Genomic DNA, 25,072 nt, shown 5'->3' with positions numbered 1-25,072 from the left:
AAATACTTCTTATTAGTGTAGGTCGGTTGGGATTGTAAATGGGCAATATCGGTCCATGTTTTAATATAGCTGCAATATAAAACGATCTGGGTCTTGCTTTCTTGAGCCCCTGAAGGCTGCAAATCTTATCCGATTTGGATGAAATTTTACATGATGTATTTTGTTAGGACTTCCAACAACTGTGCCAAATATGGTTCAAATCGGTCTATAAGCTGATATATCTGCCATAAAAACCGTTCTTGGATCTTGACTTCTGGAGCCACTACAGGGCGAAATTGCTATCCGACTTGGCTAAAATTTGGCACAAGGTATTTTGTTACGACTTCCAAAAACTGTGCTTAGCATGATTAAAATCGGTTCATTACCTGATATAGCTGCCATATAAACCGATCTGGGATCTTGATTTCTTGAGCCACTAGAGGGCGCATTTCTTGTCCGATTTAGCTGAAATTTAGCATGAAGTGTTTTGTTTTAACTTCCAATAATTGTGTTAAGTATGGTTTAAATCGGTTCATAACGTGATACAGCTGTCATATAAACCGATCTGGGATATTGACTACTTAGGCCTGTAGAAGTCGCAATTCTTATCCGATTTGGCTGAAGTTTTGCATGAAGTGTTTTGTTATGAAAAATTTGCTTAGAATGGTTCAAATCTGTACATAACTTGATATAGCTGTCATAAAAACCGATCTGGGATCTAGAGGCGCAATTCCTACCCGATTTGGCTGAAATTTTGTAAAACGGCTTCTTCCATGACATTCAACATACGTGGACACGTGTCCAAAATGGTCTGAAGCGATATATAGTCTGATGCAGCTTCCATATAAACCAAACTCCCGATTATGCTTCTTGAGCACCTACAAGGCACAATTATTATCCGAATGGACTGAAATATTTCCCAATGACCTCTTCTATGATTCAGTTCATTTGTGGTCCGAATCGGGCTATATATATCAACATACAGCTTCAAAAGCATGACAATTCTTATCCATTATTCTTTTTTTTGCCCTAAAAGAGATACCGCGCGAGGAACTCGACATTTGCAATCCATGGTGGAGGGTATATAAGATACGGTCCAGCCGAACTTAGCACACCCTTACTTGTTACTATTTACAGCAAACATTAAGCAGATTACTGGCATGGGCGTATTCATATTCCCACCCTCTTTTCAACCTAACCTTTCTTATTCGTACTCAACTTCCGAGTTAAGTCCTTAAGCCATTCAAAACATCTTTTTGATGTTTTTTTTTTATTTTCATTATTTGTTTTTCTTCCAAAATGAAGACAATCTTTCTTACTTTTTATTTATTTAGACAATTTTTTTTTTTTGCTTTACTTTCAGATTTAATGTCCACACTCAAACTCTCAGAATGTCACTTGATGATATATGGTAAGCGAAATTCCTTATGCCATATTCCTTTTGCCATTGCCTCAGCACACTCGCTATCTTTTTCCTGTGCATGTCAATAATGGCACTTCTGAATCGTTTTGTGTCCGGGAATAAACCTATCTGATTCTCTAGGTTGAGTTTATTTGCCGAAGCGGCCGTGATTTATCATTTTCATCATGGTTAATTTACGATATACAAAACGGTTGCATCCATAAACGCAATTAAAATGATATAAAAAGCAACGATGACGACGACGGGAATGGCAACAACAAACTCACTTAATGTTTGACTGAGTGTATAAATGGAGGAATGAAACAAGATGACACTCTTCTTTAAATTTTAATTGCACTCTTTTATTTGTACATTTATGGCAAATATAATTTTTATTGTCATAACTGTAGCACCACGGTCACAAAAGAAGAAGGCTTAAACCGCCGAGCCATCACCACCCTAATGCAGCGGCATAAAAAATGTCGTGCGACAACCACCATCACTATTTGCCGTCACGGAAATCAACAGCACAGAAGTACATGCATAGAGGAAACAAACAAACAGTCTGATGCATAGGCCTAGACATAATTTTTTTATCTTTTTAAGTAAAAGCCAAGGTACGTTTTTGTTAGATTTGGTGCCTTAGTCCTGACAATGGATGTGTAAACAAATGTTTTTGCGCCGCCAATTGGACAGCATTAAGATTTAATCAATTAAGAATCAACAATATTGAGGAAATGTTTTTATACCCTCCACCATAGGATGGGGGTATACTAATTTCGTCATTCTGTTTGTAACACCTCGATATATGCGTCTAAGACACCGTAAAGTATATATATTCTTGATCGTCATGACATTTTAAGTCGAACTAGCCATGTCCCTCCGTCCGTGCAAAATTTTGCACAAATACTTCTTATTAGTGTAAGTCGGTTGGGATTGTAAATGGGTTATATCGGTCCGGGTTTTAATATAGCTGCCATGTAAACCGATCTGGGATCTTGATCTCTTGAGCCGCTAGAAGCCACAATTCTTACCCGATTTGGCTGAAATTTTGCATGAGTATGGTTGAAATCGGTCCATAACCTGCTAAGGATGGTTCAAATCGGTCCATGTTTTGATATAGCTGCCATATAAACCGATCTTGGGTCTTGACTTAAGGAGCCTTTAGAGGACGCAATTCCGATTTGGCTGCAATTTAGCATGCGGTGTTTCGTTATGACGTCCAACAACTGTGCCTAGTACGGTGTAAATCGGTTCATTACCTGATATAGCTGCCCTATAAACCGATCTTGGACCTTGACTTCTTGAGCCGCTAGAGGGCGCAATTCTCATCCGATTTGGGTGAAATTTTGCATGAGGTGTTTTTCTTAAGACTTCCAATAACTGTGCTTAATGAGGCGCAAATCGGTACATAACCTGATATAGCTGCCAAATAAACTGATCTGGGATCTAGACTTCTTGAACCTCAAGAGGGCGCAATTCTCATCCGACTTGGGAGAAAATTTGTACAAGATTCTCCCATGACCTTCAACATACCACTCAAATGTGGTCTGAATCGATCTATAGCTTGATACAGCTCCCATATAAACCGATCTCCTGATTTTGGTTCTTGAGGCCCTACAAGGCTCAAATCTTATACGAATGGTCTGAAATATTACTCAATGACTTCTACAACGTTCAGCATTCAATTCAGCAATGGTTCGAATCGGACTATAACTTGATATAGCTCCGATAGCATAAAAGTTTTTATTCATTATTCTTTGTTTGCTTAAAGAGAGATACCGCGCAAAAAACTCGACAAATACGATCCATGGTGGAGGGTATAACGATTCGGCCCAACCGAACTTAGCACGCTCTTACTTGTTAAGTAAAACGATTTAAGTATCAGTGGGAAAATGTGTACAGCGAATTTTGTTGCTTAGTTTTACCCTTCACCATAGAATGGGGGTATTAGCATACTTCGCCATTGCATTTCTAACATCTCGGTCTGGTCTATGATCCCATGACGTGTATATAATCTTGGTCGCCGTGACAAATCAAAGCATATTTAGTTATAGCTCCAATATTAGTCGATCTCTAGATTATATTTCTTATGCCTCTACATAGCGTAATCCTTATCTAGTTTGCAGAAAATTGTGCGCTGCCTGATAAGTTTGCAGAAAATTTTGCGCAGTCTGATAAACCTGATAAAGACCCAATATAAATCGATTTAGAGGGCGAAATTTTTGGAGTTTTGCATTTTGAAAAACTCCAGCAGTTTTGCCAAATTTGGTTCGAATTGGTCTATTGATTAGCTTCCACATAAAAGGATTTCTCAATTTTAATTCTTATGTGAAGTGTGAAGTGTAAACGTGTCAGTATCCAGATAAGTGAAGTGAAATAGACTTTAGTGTGCTGAGCCTGAGTGTCAGAGCCTGTATATGAACATAGTCGCCAGCGTTTTGCCCAGAGTCCACTAGATATAGGAGCCGCTGAGCCAGTGAACACGCGAACCATCAACCCAGGACATAGTGCGTATTCCCGTTGTGAGTGAATCACGTCTCTAAAATCAACATAGCCACCACATCGCCTTTTTCCTTCAGACATAAGAGTCGCTGAGCCCGCGAATAAAACCCACGTGCCGTCTGCCTAGGACCATCACACCGTAACTTAGTGTCATACCAGTGCCGTGAGTGAATCACGTCTCTAAAACCAACATAACCAGCACATCGCCTTTGTGCTTCAGGCATAAGAGCCGCTGAGTCCGCGAACACACCCTCGTGCCGTCTGCCTACGACCATCACCCCGAGACGTAGTGCCGTATTCCCGACGTGGGTGAATCACGTCTCTAAAACCAACATAGACAGCACATCGCCTTTTTCCTTCAGACATAAGAGCCACTGAGCCCGCGAATACACCCACGTGCTGTCTGCCTACGACCATCACATCGTAACTTAGTGCCGTATCCGTGCCGTGAGAGAATCACGTCCCCGAAATCAAAATAACCAGCACCTCGCCCCTGCCTTCCAGACATATGCACCGCTGATCCCGCGAATACACCCACGTGCCGTCTGCCTACGACCATCACCCCGTGACTTAGTGTCATATTTGTGCCATCACTTCGTGTATCACTTCTCCGAAACCTGCATAGCCAGCGCATCGCCTTTGACCTTCAGACATAGGAGTCACTGAGCCAGTGAACACGCGAACCATCACCCCGTGACGTAGTGCCGTATTCCCGCCTTGAGTGAATCACGTCTCTAAAACCAACATAGGCAGCACATTGCCTTTTTCCTTTAGATATAAGAGCCACTGAGCCCGCGAATACACCCCCGTGCCATCTATCTACGACCACCACCTCGTAACTTAGTGCCGTATCCGTGCGTTGAGAGAATCACGTCCCCTGAAACCAACATAGCCAGCACCTCGTTCTTGTCTTCCAGACATATGCGCCTGCATAGCCAGCGCATCGCCTTTGACCTTCAGACATAGGAGCCGCTGAGCCCATGAACGCACATTCCTGCTATCGACCTGCGGCCTCCTCACCGTGACTTAAAGGCATATCCACGCCGTAAGGGAATCACGTCTCCAGGATTGACATCGCCTGGCAGCCGATCTCCTCCTAGAACCTAAGTCTAAACCGATAACGCTGAGATTAAGTACTACCTGCCAAATAAAACTCATTGAAAACCATACAAACCGCCTTTTCTCTCTCTCTCTCTCTGTCACTTAAACAAATAAATTTCTGTGACTGGCCCTGCCCTCGGTGAGCTGTATCCCAGCAATCAGAAGTAAACTCGTCGGTATCCATATAGCACCGCGCTCAACGCCCATGCTATTAACATGGAATGCGAAACAGTCGGTAGGACAGCGAAAATCCTATGGGGTGATCCAGATCGTAGGATTACGATGCTATTACTGAAAGAAATTAAAAAGGAGGTCGGTATAGCTTTTGGTATCATAACGTTGCGGCAAATGATAGCATGTGTAGGGCATGTGGGGAAGATGATGAGACGTTGGAGCATTTCCTATGTCATTGCCCGGCTTTCACGGCTCAAAAACACCTTTACTTAGGTTGCTACACACTACCAGACATGAACCAACTTAGGGGAGTGTTACGGAAAACATTTAAGAATTTTGTAAGTTGCACGGGATTCCTAACTTAAAATTTTCTTTTTCGAGGTTATGTCCATAGTGGCATGGGGCGGAATAATATCCGCCCTTTCAACCTTACCTAATCTTACATGGATTGCGCTAGACTGCAAATTCGTTTGTCCTTTCATAATACCATTGCCCGCCCACCAGATGTTCCACACTCAGAAAAGCCTTTTGCAGAACCGGCAGCAGAATTCAGCCTCGAGTCTTCAATGTTCCCCTATCTAGTTATAGAACATCCGAAAAGCTTCTGCAACCAGATGCCAATACCAGAGTTCCGCCAGAGCAATCCAATGGCTGCCTGTTGTACGCACCGAATTGACCCGATGAAGTCCTTCATCGGCATGACGTGTTCTTCGTCATGGTAGAGGCACATCCCGGAGTGCCTTCTCCGCACGCTTCTGATCCGTGCAGGGATTGGAAAGAATCCCGGACCCTGGTACTGTTCGGTTTGTCAGAGCCCATCCCCAATATTGGCGGCCCAGTGACGGGAAGTGTATATTTCTTGCAATTGAATTGCAATGGTCTCCGAGGCAAGATCGACAAAATAGTAAATTTTAAAAATCGGAAGAAGATATGGGTTGCAGCGATCCAGGAGACAACGCTGACCAACCCCTGCAGCCTGCACACATGTCACGGATACAATGTGCTACGTAAGGTTCACTTAAGGAATGGAGGTAGGGGATAGGCCTTCGTGATACACGATTCTGTGCATTATAGACCCATCTCTCCTGCGCCTGAAGTAAGTGACCAGCATGGAGAGAATGGGGGTAGCAGTCAGGTCCTGTACTACCGAGATAAAGCTATACAACGAGTACGAGTAGCTTCGAGTATCCAGTTAACGGCCAGCCTTACAAGCCCAACATAAGTGACTCACTGTTTGGCCTTAATCGCCCGGTTCCAGGAGACTTTAATGTGTGTCACGTTCCATGGCATTCTCCCCTAGGTAACGACCAGCGGGGCATGGCTTTAGGAGAGCAGACTGAACGCTACATGTTCTACACGGCTAATGAGGATGGTCCCACTAGGACTACGAGGAGATGCTGCTGTTCACCTGACATTTCCATTGCATCCCCTGATCTCCTGAGTGACGTATTCTGGCAAGCCCTCATTTCTTTGGTCTCAAAGCACCTACCCATAATTCTCAACATTGACCGACCATCCAAATTCATAACCTCAGAACGCCGGACATTTATCATTCAGAAGAACGCAGATTGGGTCGGGTTCAGATGTTGTGCTAGATGCCAAGAGGAAATTCCGACACATTAACGCAACAACCACTCAATTTAAACCAGCTGGTCGAATACCCCATGTGCGCCCCAATTTCCCGGCGTAGGCAGTTGTACTCGCAGACGAGCACTGGAATACTTGGAGCTATGTAACTTATGTACCGGTTTGGGCAAGCTGTGGTCTACTGTTAGGGCACTCTCGAACCCAATAGACGGGATGACTTTACTTTTTTCGACGTAAATGTTACTGATCCGAAGAGTTGCGCCAGGCTGTTCAACCGTCAATGTATTGTACATCCCGAGAGTGACAATGTTAGGAGAAGAAAAGACATTCGTAGTATACTTGGTATCCGAGCCGAGAGACAGCCATCACAATTTACCGTGGAAGATGTTCCGAATGTCATCCAAGGCGTTAGACCCCGACGGAACCTCTATGCCGATGCTGAAGTAATTGAAAATCTACCTGGAGTCGAGTACCTTACAACTGTCCTAAACCTGTCTTTGAACACTCTTATAGTACCTGATGTCTGGAAGATGGGCAGATGCTTTACTCCCAAAGACCTTTCATTTGAGCCCCATATTGCTATGGTCGTAAATTTGTCCCTTTTTGGGGAGAGGCGGCCCCCCAAACACTTGGTCCCACATTTGGATATAAGATTCGAATTCTACACTCTTTTATTTAAGTCCCACATTCCCATGGTCAGTAAATAGGTCCTGTTTGGGGGTTGTTTTGGGGAAGGGGTGGACCCCCTGATTCGTGCTACCACATTTGGATAATAGATTCGTATTTTACTCACAAATACCTTTCATTTGAGTCCCATATTGCTATGGTTGGTAAATATGTCCGATTTAGGGATGTTTTGGGGGTTGGGGTGGTCCCCCTAGCACTTGGTCCGACAATTGGATATCAGATACGTTTTCTTATCCTAAATACCTTTCATTTGAATCCCATATTGTCGTGATTGGTCTAAGTATATGTTTGGTTGGTTTTAGGGTGGGGCGGCCCCCCTAGGTTCCCCCTCCGAAATTTGAATACCAAATTTTTATTTTTATGGTACTATATGAGGGCACACAAAATTTCGTTTAAATCGCACCACCCATCACCGAGATCTGGCGTTTTTGAAAATTACGGTAAGGGGGAGGGTTCACCCCCCTTCAGCTATCAAAAAATTGAGTACCCTATTTTCACCTCGGGATCGTTATGCACCGTCAGTGAAAATTGGTTCAGCCGTTTCTGAGTCTATAAGGAACACATAAACAAACAAACAGACACAAATTCATTTTTATATATAAGATAGGGTCGGAAATGGATATTTCGATGTGTTGCAAACGGAATGACAAAAGGAATATTCCCCATCCTTCGGTGGTGGGCATAATAAATGCGTTTTTTACAGGTATTAAACCCTATGTCGCCAGATCGGTCTATATGGCAGCTATATCTAAATATGGTCCGATGTGGACTCAGGTCGGATCACGGGAAGCTTAAAACAATTCTCTTTTTTAAACGGGTAATAAATATGACTTATATAGGCTTAAGACCCTCAGACGGCAGATCGGTCAATATGACACATACATTCAAGTATGGTCAAAAACTTAACCTGCGTGTAGCAGAAATACAGATTTTTGGCAAATTCCAGCTTAATATCTCAATTTGTGAACAACAGATGGGCGGACAGACACACGGACATCGTTAAATCATCTTAGAACTTTACGATGACCAAGAATATAGATACCTTGTAGAGTCGCAAATGGATATTTCGATGTGTTGCTAACGGAATGACTTAATCAGTATACCCCTTTCCTGTGGTGGTGGGTATAAAAGTGCAAGAACTTTATAAGATCATAGATCAGTATATTGGGTTATTACAAAAGGGCATTCGCCCGATCATATGGTGGACTCGTTTCACGAGTTATTTGGTTAATAAGGTTAAGGTTAATGGGACATTGGTATTCAACATAAATACAAATTTCAGCATAACTCTCTTTATGTTATGCCTTTTCTAACCGTCATTGCAGCCACGTGCTATGCAAAAAAAAAATGTAGAATTGCGCTCAACAAGCCATTAAATGATTGATGACACAGTATGGGAAATAATCACATTTACTCAATAGTGCTAAAGAATTTCTAATCCCCATTTTTAGATTTGTAGTATGTAACCGAAATTCCCTTATCATAGTGTTAACACATCACAAGAACATTTGAAATCATCACAAATTTGACACCTTTTTTTTACAACCAGCAACAACAATTGTTACAATTGCTTGCCTTCATGTCCGGGTGTCCTTTAAGCCCACCTAACAACTCATTCCGGCTGTGCGTTGTTGTGGAACAACAGCAGACAGATTGTCTTTGGTTGCACTACACAAGCCACACAAGTCGTAAAAATCTGCCGTAAAAGCCGAAAGTACGTAACGACACACTTGACAATAATTTCAATGCAATAAAAAACGCGCTAAAACCATGCCGGCTGCAAAACAAACAACAAACATGGCAACTCTATGCAAGAAAAATACTCAAAACTCTTTGTTATCTCTCTTGAGTGAGAACTCCTAAGCCCACCACCAGTATGAGAGGAGAAGTGAGTTCATTTTTTGGTTTTGTGTTGTGATACGATTTTATGTTTTGTTGTTATTGAGACAGATCTCATTTCTGGGACGCCACTGTCGTAAAAACATTTGAAACGGATTTCATTTCATTTGGCTATCCTTATTCCTTGCTTTGTCTTCGGTTTCCTTTTGTTGAGAGTTGAACGCTTAGCGCTCACAGAGCACATACAGCACAACAACACCAGCCAGCACCAGAGTCTGTCTGCCAACACCACTACCATCACAGGTTTGTTGCTATGAAAATTGGAAGTATGCGCAATATGAGGCATTATGGCACGTTAAGGTTTTAAAATATCGATTGACGGTCGTATAGTAAATGAGAATTGAAGGATTTTCACATGATTCCCTTAACTATTTTATTTTCCTTTCGTTCGTTTCCTTTTGCTATGGCTTTTTCGTATGCTTGTGCTGCTTTTTTTTAGCAAGGGGTGGATGATTGGGATTGGGAGTCGTTTAGTTTAGTTTTGCTTTTAGTTGGAATGTTGGCTGGCTTGGCGGTGTGAACTGAACTTTTTTTATGTGTATCTTTTGTTGGATTGTCTGTTAGTCTGTCTATCTGTCTGCATGTCTACCACTGCGGCAGATTACGGAGTACTTCTGTGGATGGGTCGTTTATGCTGACATTGGATGAAGATTTTCCTAGGCGATTTTCATTGTAGACAGTCATTGTACTGAATATGTATACTAGAATTGCTACTTTTCGTCTTGTTTTAGCCAAAATATTCCCTTTTTGTTATTTTTGCCCCATGAATCATTGTTGGCTGAGAGATCGTACATAAAAGTTAAAGAGACAGATTTAAAGGACACGTTTTTCGTTTTGGAATCGATTTGAAACTGCATTGCATTTTGCACTTATTTTTAAATGTACAGATTTGAAAAAGTCTCCTTGACTTACTTTGGACTACAAAAAGTTGACAAACTACTTTTAAGTGAGTTGAAAAAGTTTGACTCGTCTCCAAACTTCAGATTTTGGATAAACTGTACCACGTCTGTTCGACTTATTGTATGTCGCTTTACGATTTCCACATCGTTCGTAGCCACTGCTTGGCCAAAAGACAACTCTATTCACATCACGGCATAATTGCAACGCAAGGTCTAACCACAATGTCCGGAGCATTAAGTTTAGAGTTATATTAAGTACAGCAGAAGTTGTCTGCTTAAATCCCCTCTTGTCAGTGTGTAGGACAAGAGTTTCCCCTATCGTCCTATCCAAAGTTTTGTATTTAAAGTTCATTATCCGGAGCAGTCGAAGACCCAGGGATTTTGCATTTCCGGTTATTGCAACATTCTCTTCCACCAAGAAGACAGGTACCATCCAGGGTACCTAATATCTCCTGATAAAATTTTCAAAATCTGTCACCTCGTTGGCACTCGGTAAGCTTTCTGAGAGATGTTTCTAAGAACGGCAAAAAAATCCCATATCAGCAATGGAGACTTTCTAACAGCATCTTTCTTCTAAGGACAAAAACACATTGATTATACCTATATTCCAAAGATGCAGCCCCCCAAACACTTGGTCCCATTTTTGGATATGAGATTCGAATTCTATACTCAAATACCTTTTATTTAAGCCCCATATTCCCATGGTCAGTAAATAAGTCCTGTTTGGGGGGTGTTTTGGGGAAGGGGTGGACCCCCAGAATCGTGCTCCCACATTTGATATTAGATTCGTATTCCACTTGCAAATACCTTTCATTTGAGTCCCATATTGCCATGGTCGGTAAATATGTCCTATTTAGTGGTGTTTTGGGGGTTGGGGTGGTCCCCCTAGCACTTAGTCCGACTATGGACAAAAACATATTGAATATGCCTATATTCCAAAGCATTGCTGATAATACAATACTTTGGTGTGTTCCTGTACAACCACATCTACGTCAATCATGAAGAAGTTTGTGTTTCTAAGCATAAACTCTTACTTTGTCTATTAATAGCTTTCTTTTTAAAAGATGCATTACGCCAGGATTGTGATCTGTCAACTTTCGAATATAGCCATAAACAAAATATTATTGTCTCTGAAAGAAAAAGGTAAAAAAGTGGTCGCATATGCTGATGACGTGGCAATTGCGGTTATGGAAAAGTTTCCCAGCACTCTGAGAGATATACTTCAGGATGCTCCACATGCAACAGCAGAGTGGGCTACCAAAAGTGGTCTGGGTATAAATACGTGCAAGATAAAAGTAGTTCTTTTCAGTAGGAGATACAAGTTGCCTACAGTGGAACCTCTCTCTTTGGGTGGAGAAAATGTTTTGCTGGACAGGAAATTGAACTTCAAATCCAACATTTTGGAAAGGGCAAGGAAGGCCACTCTTGTCCTATACACCTGCAAGAGACCCATTAGCAAAAGTGTGGGGTTTAAACCGCGCGTCATGAATTGGGTATATACTGCAGTTGTCAGACCTATAATGCTATATGGCTTTGTGGTCTGGTGGACGGCGCTTCAAAAGTCCACCTACTATTCAATAGTCAACCAGATCCAAAGGATGGCTTGTTTATGCATCGCAGCCGCACTGAGGACGAGACCATCTGATGCACTGAATTAAATGCTACATCTTATGCCTCTGGACATTGTGGTTACCCAAATTGCAGCGGCCACTGCCGTGAGGTTAAGGGAGCTTTCTCATTGGTCATGTGGCGGCTACGGACAATGTGTTATCCTTGATACAGTATCCGATGTTCCAGGCAGTGTGGATTACACCCTACCTGAGCCGCTTTTTGACAAAAATTACTGTACCACTATATCTGATAGAACCGATTGGAACTACGATATCCCTGGTAACAGAAGTTACATAAGCTTCTAAAGGGTGATTTTTTTGAGGTTAGGATTTTCATGCATTAGTATTTGACAGATCACGTGGGATTTCAGACATGGTGTCAAAGAGAAAGATGCTCAGTATGCTTTGACATTTCATCATGAATAGACTTACTAACGAGCAACGCTTGCAAATCATTTTCAGTGAATCATTTTCAGTGAAATCATTTTCAGTGAATCGACAAATTTTGTTCAGCGATGAGGCTCATTTCTGGTTGAATGGCTACGTAAATAAGCAAAATTGCCGCATTTGGAGTGAAGAGCAACCAGAAGCCGTTCAAGAACTGCCCATGCATCCCGAAAAATGCACTGTTTGGTGTGGTTTGTACGCTGGTGGAATCATAGGACCGTATTTTTTCAAAGATGCTGTTGGACGCAACGTTACGGTGAATGAACACATTTCGAACCGAACACTGATTTTGGTAATAAAATTCAATGATTTGCAAGCGTTGCTCGTTAGTAAGTCTATTCATGATGAAATGTCAAAGCATACTGAGCATCTTTCTCTTTGACACCATGTCTAAAATCCCACGTGATCTGTCAAATACTAATGCATGAAAATCCTAACCTCAAAAAAATCACCCTTTATACGGATGGTTCCAAACTAAAAGACCAGGTGGGCTTTGGGATGTACTCTACAGATCTAGAACTGGTCATATCGAAAAGGTTACCCGACCACTGCAGTGTGTATCAAGCGGAGATCCTTGCAATTAAGGAAGTGGTGGCATGGCTAAGATATAATGTCATTACGACGATTGGCAAAAATATCTTCTCAGACAGCCAGGCAGCCATTACATCCATGGAGAACGTATTTCTGAACACAAAAATCGCCCTCGACTGTCGCAGATCTCTCAACGAGATGGCTGAACAGTTAAAAATTCACCTGTTCTTAGTGCCCGGCCACAGAGAATTGCAAAGTGGACGAGTTTGAGAGACTAGGAACTACCCTACACACTCCAGGGACACTGGAATCCTTGGGTAGGCCTCTAGCGACATGTAAGCTAAGTTTTCAGGACCAGGCCCGAAGGGCAACGAATGATAGATGGCCACAAAGAGCGGGCTGTGAGCATTCAAAACTTTGTGGCCTCATCTAGACTTGAAGAGGTCTACTGCTTTGCTGTCATTGGCTAGATCAGACGTCTCAGTGATTGTGTCCGTCATGACAGGTCACTGTCTAATCGGAAAACATGCTGACAGACTGAAGGTTGCTAGCAACGACTTTTGCAGAAGCTGTGAGAACATCGAAGAAGTAGAGACTATAGAACACCTTCTGTGTGTGTGTCCCGCACTAGCAGTTAGAAGGAGTTCCACTTTAGATTCTCATTTCTTTGAGAACCTGTCTGATTTAGCGGATGTGTACATTCGCATGTTACTGGGCTTTTTAAAGCGATCTGGATGGTTCAACGGTAGGAACTCGAAGGCATCTTCCTTCTTCTGTTCCTCTGGTATCACAATGGACAAAAACGTCTAAGTGAGTCTGATGAGTGAGACTTCCATATAAACCTAACCTACGCATCTATGTAGAGCCCCAGCTGACCTCAATATCTCTTTTTATATGCCCCACCGAAAGGTGGGGGTATATTCATTTTGTCATTCGGTTTGCAGAACATCGAAATATCCATTTCCGACCCTATATAGTTTACATATTCTTGATCAGCGTAAAAATCTAAGACGATCTAGGAATGTCCGTCCGTCTGTTGAAATCACGCTAGGGTCTTTAAAAATAGAGATCTTGAGCTGAAACTTTGCACAGACTCTTTTTTCTCCATAATCAGATTAAGTTTGAAATGGGCTATATCGGACTATATCTTGATATAGCCCCCATATAGACCGATCCGCCGATTTAGGGTCTTAGGCCTATAGAACCCACATTTATTATCCAATTTTTCTGAAATTTGGGACAATGAGTTGCCGACATTCTTCTTCAATTTTGGCCCAGATCGGTCCAGATTTGGATATAGCTGTCATATAGACCGATCCGCCGATATAGGGTCTCAGGCCCATAAAAGCCACTCAACATATTTCTTTAATTTGGCACAAATCAGTCTAGATTTGTATATAGCTGTCATATGAACCGATCTCTCGATTTAAGGTTTTGGGCCCATAAAAGGCGCTTTTAATGTCCGATGTCGCCGAAATTTGGGGCGGTCAGTTATGTTAGGCCCTTCCACACCCTGCTTTAATATAGCTGCCATATAGACCGATCTCTCGATTTAAGGCTTTGTGCCCATAAAAGGCGCATTTATTGCTCGATGTCGTCGATATATGGGACAATGAGTTAAGTTAAGCCCCTCGACGTACTTCTGCAATATGGCACAGATCGGTCCAGATTTGGATATAGCTGCCATATAGACCGATCTCTCGATTCAAGGTCTTGCGCCCAGAAAAGCGCATTTATTATCCGATTTTGCCAAAATTTGGGACAGTGAGTTGCGTTAGGACCCTTGTCATCTTCCTGCAATTTGGCTCAGATCGGTTCAGATTTGATAGCTGCCATATCGACCGATCTCTCGATTTATGGTTTTGGGCCCATAAAAGGCGCATTTATTGTCCGATGTCGCCGAAATTTGGGACAGTGAGTTAAATTAATCCCCTCGACATATTTTTGCAATTTGGTCTAAATCGATCAAGATTTACATATAGCTGCCACATAGACCGATATCTCGATTTAAGGTTTTTGGCACATGAAAGGCGCATTTATTGTCCTAAATTTTGGATAGTGAGTTATGTCAGGCCCTTCGACATTCTTCTTCAATTTGGCTCAGATCGATCCCGATTTGGATAAAGCTGCCATATAGACAGATCTCTTGATTTAAGGTTTTGGGGCCATAAAAGGCGAATTTATTGCCCGATTTCGCCAAAATTTGGAACAGTGAGTTGTGTAAGGCTCTTTGAAATTTTTCTGCAACTTGGCTCAAATCGGTTCAGATATGTGTATTGCTGCCATATAGACAGATATCTCGATTTGAAGTCTTGGGCCCATAAAAGTCGCATATATTATCCGATTTTACTGAAATTTGACACAGTGACTTATGTTAGGCTTTTCGACATCCGTGTCGTATATGGTTCAGATCGGATTATTTTTAGATACAGCTTCAAAAAAGACTAATATTTTGTTATACACAATTGAACAATGACTTGTTCTTATTAGTATTTGGTCCGAATCGGAAAATATTTTGATATTGCTGATATTGGGGCCAAAGGTATGCATTTTCACCGGATTTTGACGAAAGGTGGTTTACATATATACCCGAGGTGGTGGGTATCTAAAGTTCAGCCCGGCCGAACTTAACGCCTTTTTACTTGTTTTACATTTAGAATTGCTTCCGGTATATGCTTAAGAAGTGAGGTTGGATGTTTTTAAAATTGCCGGAGTGGATCGTGCAGCGGAGTGGAAAAATGTTTGCCAGAGCGAAAAAATGGTTCCCGCTCCAGATCTCTGATTTCAGCACCTGAGTTCGCTGAGGTTTAATTTTCATAAAATTTTGAATGATTTCTTTGATTTTCTCTAGAAATACTAGAACAATGGTGACTTCAAAGGAATATAATTTAAGTGTATTAAATATTTGTTCTCTATTGTTCCAAACCAATTTTTTTTTCATAACTATTCGCATTAATTCTTTGCATCATCCATATGGCCAAGGTGCATTCCACAACTCAACTTTTCCCATGGTCATAAAACACGACCCTGTGATGACAATTAAGACACCTTGTTTTACCAATTCAATCAGAGTCGTAAAATCATCACCAGGCGACGTAGTAGTGATCGTCGTCACAATCATCATCATCATCGTCATCATCGTTCTTTAATACACTTATATTCCATGTACATAAAAATCCATTGTTAATTTGGTTTGGTGTAATTGTTTGTTGTGTTGGTCTTCCCTTCACTATTTATACGGTCTTTAAACAAAAACGAATTTTTATGGAACTTTCGTTTTATGATTTTCTAAACAGAAGCCAATTTCAATTCGGGTGTTTATGAAATAATCACCAGAAAGCGAGAGCGAGCGCAACCTTCATCACAGCCCCCCGGTACAGACATGGTGGCGTTGATGACGGGCGTACCGAGGGACTTGCATCAGCTGCGCCGGTTACCGTGCAACAGAGCTGGGAAATTTTTACGACTTCTTCCGTTTGATGGCTTTTTGTGGGCTCGGAATGTGTTACGTTTGTGATTATAAATCTGGGTAAGTGGATGATGATAATGATAAGTCTCTGAGTGTGTGTGTGTGTGTGTGTGTGCGTATTTTTATGGGTTCTAAATGTTGACAAGATAGATACTCTCGAGAGCAAACTATTATTTGAATGGCATAAAAATTAAATATAAATGACACAATCAAAGTGTCGACAAGACGAGGCGAAAAGAGAAGCAACCGGCAGGCAAATACGACATTAAAAAAAGTCGTAAAAAATTTGTAACCCTGACACTGGTGACCTCAAAAATATTGTATTTTATTGTAGATTTTATGATCTGTTCACATAACCAGAGTACCCATAGAACCAGTGACGTTCGAACACCCGCCTTGTTGCCTCAAAAACATGTTGCATTGCACATGACCCAATCGGCAGTAGTCAACAATGGCCCCTATAGCGGCATTGTTGCATCCATTCGTTTATGCCCACCTCGACTGAAATTCACTCACACACACACACACACACACACTTTAGACGGTAATAAAATTACTGCTACAATTCATTTCGTTTGTTTTGTTCGTTAACTTGTAGCCAGCTAAATAAATAAACAGATTGACAGACGGACGGACAGACGAGTCGACCAAATGGTGGGAGACAGATGAATGTGATGAATTTCTTCAATGGGTAACTGGAGTAAGGATTCTTAGTCAATTTTACATGCATTTATTTGTTGTAATTGAATGCCTTAAGGATATAACGATAATTATTTTTAATGATACTTACCTTATGTTTTTGGCATTTTCTGTACGAGGGCTGGTAACAAATTATTGGAAAATATTTCATTATCCAAAAAACCAAGCATGCTGAAGACTTATCTAAAGAAGGCTTAACGGATTCCAGGAAACAAAAAATTGCGAAGCCTCGATCCTGTGTGTGTCGCCCCAAAGAGTTCGTCAGCGGAGAAGAAGTTAACTAAGAAAGTACTTCGACACCAGCCGCAGGGGAAACATCTAATGGGAAATCATCCATAACCAAGTGTCTAATATCCAGATGACTTATCATGATAAGGTCAAACGAGTCTTTGGAATCAGACGATGTGCCCAACGTTTCTGCAAATAAATCTCTACCGATGTAAAGTCGGTTCCGTGGCACTAAAAGGTCTTCTAATGGCAGAAGGATTTCACATTTTTCTTGTCCAAGAACTAATGGTGCGCAGAGGAGTGCTTTGCGGACTGAAAATTCGTGAATTTAAACTATTCAAGAGTGCGGGGTACAGGGGAAACAGAGCCCGCCTTCTTGCAAAGTGCAGTCTTAATGATTATCTTCTTCTGTCGGAAAGTTCTGAATATCAAGTAGTAGCCAACCTCGAAATTAAAAAATTTAAGTCACAATTGAGTGTCAAGTACTAAAATAAACCGCAGCAATTGTAAAACTCGGCTACAAAGGTGTCTCTCTTTGGCAAGCCAGTCATTCAGACCCACTTGTCATTGATTTAACAGCAGCAAAACTGCAAATTTGCCCATGAATATTCCATTAAGGAATTGGGATAACCTTCTCACATATCAATGAGTGTTGTCCGATTCAAGTTTAAGCTCAATGACAAGGGGCCTCCTTTTTATAGCCGAGTCCGAAAGGCGTGCCGAAGTGCGACACCTCTTTGGAAAGAAGTTTTTACATGGCAATGTACCTCATATATGTCACCTTCATTAGGAGGGGATAACCACCGCTGAAAATTGTTTCAGATGTTCTCGCCAGGATTTGAACCCAAGCGTGCAGCGTCATGGGCGGATACGCCAACCTCTGCGCTACGGCGGCCCCAATTTAACAGCAGCAGTTAATATTGAACCTGAGTGCGAGGTCGAGTGCGAGGCATTGCTGCCAGCGGCACAGTCTTGGATTGACGGAACCCTAGTATTGCCATTTGGAAGATCAAGTTACACGGATGGTTCAAAGCTAGAGGACAGAGTGGGCCCAGGGACTGTCTTGGATTGTTAGAAGGAGTCTTGCATTGTTACGAACAGTCTTGCATTGTTAGAAGGAGATTAACGCCTTCTCTGAGGATGGCAAAATCCGCATCGATTGGTTGGCAGACCATAACGGAGAAAGGGGAAATGAAAGGGCAGACGATTTGAGGGTGAAGGCCAGAGAACTGACATCATTGAACTTGGTTAACGCGCAGCCTTTCGGGTCGACGCAGTCCGAGTTAAGGGCGCGGGCGACGAATACGCATGTAACCCTGTGGAACAGCGAAACGGTCGGTAGGACGGCGAAAATCCTATGGAGAAATTCAGATCGTGAAAAGACGAAGCTATTACTGAAAGGAAGTAAGAAGGAGGTTAGTATATCTATTGGTATCATGGCGGTACACAGGACAATGAGCTCACTTATGTTAAATCGGTGCGGCAAGTGACAGTTTGTGTAGGGCATGCGGGAAAGATGATGAGACGTTGGAGCATTTCCTTTGTCATTGCCCGGCTTTCGCGTTCAACAGATATCGGCACTTAGGTGGCGACACTATACCAGACATGAACCAACTTGTTGATGCTCGGCGAATGGAAATTCTCCTACGAGGCTCGGGAGGAGTAATGCCTCAAGCGTCTTTGCCACTGGTGAGAGAACGCTCTCCCCGGTCGACTTCCTCTTATTTGGGTTCCCTTCCAGACATCGGGAACTATGAGAGTGTTCAAAGACAGGTTGAGGACAGTAGTAAGGTACTCAACTCCAGGTGAATCCAGATTCTTCAACATCAATGTACAGACTCCATCGGGGCCCAACACCTTAGATGGTTTGGAGCCACAGATGACATTCGTAACTTCGCCCACGGTAAACTGTGATGGCTGTTCATCGTCTCGGAAACCACGAATACGGCGAATGGCTCTCCTCCTTGCCTTGTCTCTCTCGGGATGCACAATATATTGACGGTTGAACAACCTGGCGCATCTCTTCGGATCAGTCACGGTTATTTCGCCAAAAGTGACTGAGGTCCTGTCATCCCGTCTACCGGGGTTCGAGAGTGACTTAACACTAGACCACATCTTGCCTACGGTGCCTAAGTTACATTGCTCCAAGTGTTCCAGCCACAAATTCCGCAGCTCGCTGATTCTGGAGTTAGTGGGGTCCATACCACGAATCCATCACGCTCGTCTGCAAGTACCACTGCTTGCGCCGGGAAATTGGTCCGCACTTGGGGTACTCGACCGGCTGGTATAAAGCTAGCGGCTGCTGCGTTAATGATGTCTCGAAATTTCCTCTTAGCCACTAGCTCATCCGTGAGGGTGGCAGTTCACTGAAGCGGCGATTGGTATACTCTCTGAAGCCAGCCCAACCGGCGGGGGGGTGGTCGGTCGATGGTGAGAATTAGTGGGAGGTGGTCTGACCCCAAAGAGATGAGGGCTTGCCAGGATACGTTACTCAGAAGATCAGGAGATGTCAGGCGAGCTGATGCACGTACTCGTAATCCTAGTGGGGGCATACTCATGCAAAACGTGGAGCTTTCAATCTGCTCTGCAAAAGCTATGCCACGCTGGTCGTTACCTAGGGGAGAATGCCATTAAGTGTGATGCGCATTAAAGTCCCCTAGAACCAGACGATTATGGCCAGATAGTAACCCACTTATGTCGGGGTCGTAAGCTTGGCCATTAATCGGTACACAGTTACCAACCGGCGGTATGTACACGTTGTATAGCTCTATTTCGGCTGTACCGGACCTGACTGCTATCCCCATGCACTCCATGTAGGGGTCACTAGCGCCATGCGCAGGCGAGATGGGTCTATATTGCGCGATCCTTACGTAGCACATTGTATCCGTGACAACTGTGCAAACTGCAGGTGTTGGTCAGCTTTGTCACCTGGATCGCTGCGACCAATATGCTCTTCCGACTCATGAAATCCACATTCTCATCAATCTTGCCACGGAGTCCGTTGCAGTTTCGCTGCAAAAACGATACACTTCCCGGCACTGGCAATATTTGGGCTGGGATGATGTCCGTACAGGAGTGGTCAGGGGGGGTCACATAGTCCGACGACGAGGACGCAGAAGGCGACGACGATGACGCTTGTGACCCATGGCTATGTTCGCACAGCACCTTGCGAGCAAGCTCGGAAATGTACCCACTCCATGCACCGGTTACACCTCACCGACACCGACCGATGATGAAGGCGGTTCTGGCAAACCGAACAGAACCAGGGTCCGGGGTTCTTTTCAATCCCGGCACGGACCAGAAGCGTGTATGGGTACTTCCTTTATGGGTAGGTCAGTTGGGATTGTAAATGGGCTATATCGGTTCATGTTTTGATATATTGTATCTGCCATACAAACCGATCTCGGATTTGGACTTTTGAGCCGCTACAGGGCACAATTATTATCTACTTTCGCAGAAAGTTTCCCCGTTCGTCCCCGCGATGAATAAATCAATCTCCTGGAAAATTTTTACGCAATTGTTCTTCCGTATGAGTCGCGAAACACTCTTCTGCGATATCATTGGGCAATCCATAGCGTTTGCGCAAGTTTTAGCAACTCTTCGTTACGTTTCTCTTACTACACATTGCGTTATAATCGTCCGTATGACTTGTGAAACACTCTTCTACGATATCATTGGACTTTCAAGCCTGGTGCGTTTTGGAGTTGTATTGAATTATGTTATTCGATATTTTGTTTTGAGTGGAAAACTTCCACAACACCAAACAGAACTCCCACTTTGCTTATGTGACGATTAGTACTTATATGACGAGTAATACAAACATTTTTATTCCCTCCATCATAGGATGGGGGTATACTAATTTCGTCATTCTATTTGTAATACCTCAAAATATATGTCTGAGACCCTATAAAGCATATATTTTCTTGATCGTTATGTCATTTTAAGTCGATCTATCCATGTCCGTCCGTGTAAGGAGTAAAGCTAGCCGCTTGAAATTTTGCGCAAATACTTTTTATTAGTGTAGGTCGGTTGGGATAGTAAATGGGCCAAATCGGTTAATGTTGTGATATAGCTGCCATATAAACCGATCTTGGGTCTTGACTTCTTGAGCTTCTAGAGGGCGCAATTCTCATTCGATTTGACTGAAATTTTGCATGTAGTGTTTTGATATCACTTCGAACAACTACGCTAAGTATGGTTTAAATCGGTCCATGTTTTGATTTAGCTGCCATATAAACCGATCTTGGGTCTTGTCTTCTTTTTGAGCCTCATAGGGGGCGATTCTCGTCCTATTTAACTGAAATTTTGCACGTAGTGTTTTGGTATCACTTCCAACAACTGTGCTAAGTATGATTCAAATCGGTTCATAATCTGGTATAGCTGTCATATAAACCGATCTGGGATCTTGACTTCTTGAGCCTCTAGAGGGCGCATTTCTCATCCGATTTGGCTTAAATTTTGTACAACGGCTTCTCTCATGGCCTTCAACATACGTGTCTAATATGGTAATCGATCATTAGCTTGATACAGCTGCCAAATAAACCTATCTCCCGATTTTGCTTCTTGAGCCCCTGCAAGGCTCAATTCTTATCCGAATGAACTGAAATATTACACAATGACTTCTACAATGTTCAGCATTCATTAATGGTCCGAATCGGACTTTATATAGCTCCAATAACATAACAGTTCTTATTCAATATTCTCTGTTTGCCTAAAAAGAGATACCGTGCATAGAACTTGACAAATGCAATCCATGGTGGAGGGTATATAAGATTCGGCCCGGCCGAACTTAGCACGGTCTTACTTTTGTTGAGTTTTTCGAAGATGTAAAGTTTTTGATGAACAACTTATATTGATAGGCGATTTTAGACCTTCTAAGCGAATAGCGCGCAAACCTTTTAGAGCAATATTTAATAAATATTCCAAAACATTTGTTGACACAACTCCTCACGACGGGGGAATCGTCAGCGATTCTTAGACGAGCTCGTCCACTATCGTAACCTTCTTATACAAGATTCGCGAAAGATTGTTTGGCGATCAAAAAGTTTGAAGGGTAAAAATAGAGAAAACATTGCCGCTTCCGAGAACAAACACCAACTGTCCGATATTAGCACAGATGCTTTAAGAAAATAAGAGGCCCAAAGCATGCAGGCTGTATAACTACCGAAGTACTATGTTCACCGGAACGAAAGGCATTATTTTCAATGCTTCATTCAAATCACCATACAATAGGCTATTTCCCACTATAATATCAGCTGATTTTGAAACACGAGCGCCGTCCAATCGAATAGCAATGAATGGTTAGGCTGTTAATTCTTTTTCCCGACCTTACCATATGGACCTCGTTTGCCGATATTGGTACCCAACTTACTTACCGTTTCATTATTTTACCATATGATCTTGATGACGTTGGTAGCGGCAGTAGTGATAGTGTTGTTGTTGTTGTAACACAGTTTTGTTGTTTTTATGATTATTTTGTCAATTTGAGACCAAAGGTTGTAAAAAAATTTATGTTTGTGTGAAACAGTTTTTTTATGATTTGTTTGTTTATTTTTGCTTATTAAATTGTTTCTTGATGATGATATTGTTGTTGCTCAGTTGACTCTGATTTGGCATTGTCTTGTATTTGATTTTTCTCTCCCGTTTTTACTTCTCTCTCCCGCAGGCAAATAAAGTCGTGAACTATGTAAAACAGCAGCAAACGCACAATGATGATGACGACAACAACAGCAACTACAGTGTGCATATGGCTGTGTGTGTGTGTGAATGTGAATTTTAACATACGTTCTGGCATGGTCATAAATCCATAAAAGTAAATAAAACTTCCGTAAGTAACAAGTGGGCTTTGCTGCTTTGCTAACTTCATGTACACGTCCCTCCTCGAGTCAGTCGAACGGCCGGTCGCTCGCTCTTCTCGGTCGGTGGGACTGCTTTTTTGGTGGAAAATCAAAGCGGAAAGGTGTTAAATATTAAATCTACTCTGGCGTTTAACCACAATACATCCACCGGCTGGCTGCCTGTCTGACTGTTGGGTAATAAACCAAAGTGTGGCAAAGTGTTTAATTTGTTATTTATGAGCAATTAATTTTAAATAAGAGACCATTAAATGCACCCAATGTTTGGCTGCCGCTCAATGAGGAGAATGTTATGGATCGATCTATAATGAATGGTGGTTGTTGTTGGATGCACGCACTGCTCTCGCCATAAAGTGCAGGTTGTCGTTTTTTACGACGCTAACCCCCATTAAGAGCCATTGTCCTGCGGCCATTAAATAATGTGCCTTCATAAATGATAAGAATGTAATCATTGTAAATTTTAGTAGGATCAAATAATTGATGTTTCTCTCCTCCTATATGCTTCCATTAAACTCGAGTGTATGTATGTTTGCCACCAGATTTATATACCTTTAATAAGAAATAAAACTAATCGCAATATTACTCAATAAATCTGTTTATAGTGCATGTTTTTGCATTTAAGTGATTTTCTTTAGGTTGGTAAGTAAGTGTTATTCGATGTTTTAGAAATTGTTTGGAAAGTATTGGTTGCCCAAAAAGTAATTGCTTATTTTTCATATAGTCGGCGTTGACAAATTTTTTCACAGCTTGTGACTCTGTAATTGCATTCTTTCTTCTGTCAGTTATCAGCTGTTACTTTTAGCTTGTTTTAGAAAAAAAGTGTAAAAAAAGTATATTTGATCAAAGTTCATTCTAAGTTTTATTAAAAATGCATTTACTTTCTTTTAAAAAATCCGCAATTACTTTTTGGGCAACCCAATACATATTATGGTTTGCCAAAAGATATCTTTATTTTCCAGATTTTTAAAGAAAATTTACTTTGTGCAAAGCCCCTAGAAGCAGAAAAGTACATACCAACGGTAGCTCATCAATTCATTGTTCAAGCAGTAACACTTTTAACAAGGTTTTCTTCCAGTGAGCTTTCCGGCCGAAGTCGCTACCGCGCAAAATATGTTTTCGATGTTTTGAAAAAGTTGACTAAAGCGCACCACATCCCTTGGGGAACCCTTTCTCTAAGGGTAAGGTAGTTTTAGTACCCTTTCACTTGGAGAGCGGTAGGTATAGTACCCTCTCCATTGGTGAAGGGTAATTTTAGTACAATTTCATTTGGAAAGTGAAGTTTTAGTACACTTTTCCTAGGGAAAAGACAGCTTTATTTCCCTTTCCCTTGGGGAAGGGTAGGTTAGTACCCTTTCCCCTGGGGAAGGGTAGTTTGAGTACCCTTTCCCTTGGGGACAGTAGGTTAAGTACCCCCTCCCTTGGTGAAGGGTAATTTTAGTACCGTTTCATTTGGAAAGGGAAATTTTAGTACACTTTTCCTTGGGAAAAGACAGCTTTATTTCCCTTTCCCTTGGGGAAGGGTAGGTTAGTACCCTTTCCTCTGGGGAAGGGTAGTTTGAGTACTCTTCCCTTGGGGGGGGGGGGGGTTCGTCGGTTGTAGTTTGAGTTCCTTTTCCCTGCGGAAAGGTAGTTTGAGTACCCTTTCCCCTGGAAAAGAGTCAGGACTATGCTGCAGATGACTCATCAAATCGATGGTTTGAGTGCTCAAAAATGTAGTTGTTTTGTATTTTTGGAGCATTTCTTTCGATAAATCTACACGAGCCTGTTTTTGAGCGATTGACAAATTGTGTGGGATCCACCGGAAACAAATTTTTTTGACGGTCAAATATTCATGCAATATTGAATGTATGCTGGTCCCACTAATGCCGAAGGTTGTATCAATCTGACGATAGGTCACATGACAATATCAGTTGGCGCACAGCATCAATAGTTGTTGGAACAACAACTGATTTAAGACGACCTTCACGAAATTAGTCGTGGAGTGAACTACGCCCTCGGTT

At 42.1% G+C, this 25,072-nt stretch overlaps 1 long non-coding RNA gene across 2 annotated transcripts; it reads left to right on the top strand.

Annotated features, from left to right (window-relative positions):
- Window positions 1-1,338: 1,338 nt before the first annotated feature.
- On the top strand, window positions 1,339-23,678 carry LOC106085863 (uncharacterized). Of its 2 annotated transcripts, none has more exons than XR_001221039.2 (3): window positions 1,339-1,390; window positions 16,118-16,350; window positions 22,883-23,678. It is a non-coding gene; the product is annotated as an uncharacterized LOC106085863 (long non-coding RNA). The 2 variants fall into 2 exon arrangements; XR_009397162.1 differs by lacking the exon at window positions 1,339-1,390 and adding an exon at window positions 1,620-1,998.
- Window positions 23,679-25,072: the final 1,394 nt, after the last annotated feature.

Source organism: Stomoxys calcitrans, chromosome 2 (assembly GCF_963082655.1).
Source record: "Stomoxys calcitrans chromosome 2, idStoCalc2.1, whole genome shotgun sequence".
Lineage (NCBI taxonomy): Eukaryota > Metazoa > Arthropoda > Insecta > Diptera > Muscidae > Stomoxys > Stomoxys calcitrans.
The sequence above is the reverse complement of the archived record's forward strand: the minus strand, read 5'-3'. Positions and strand labels throughout refer to the sequence as shown.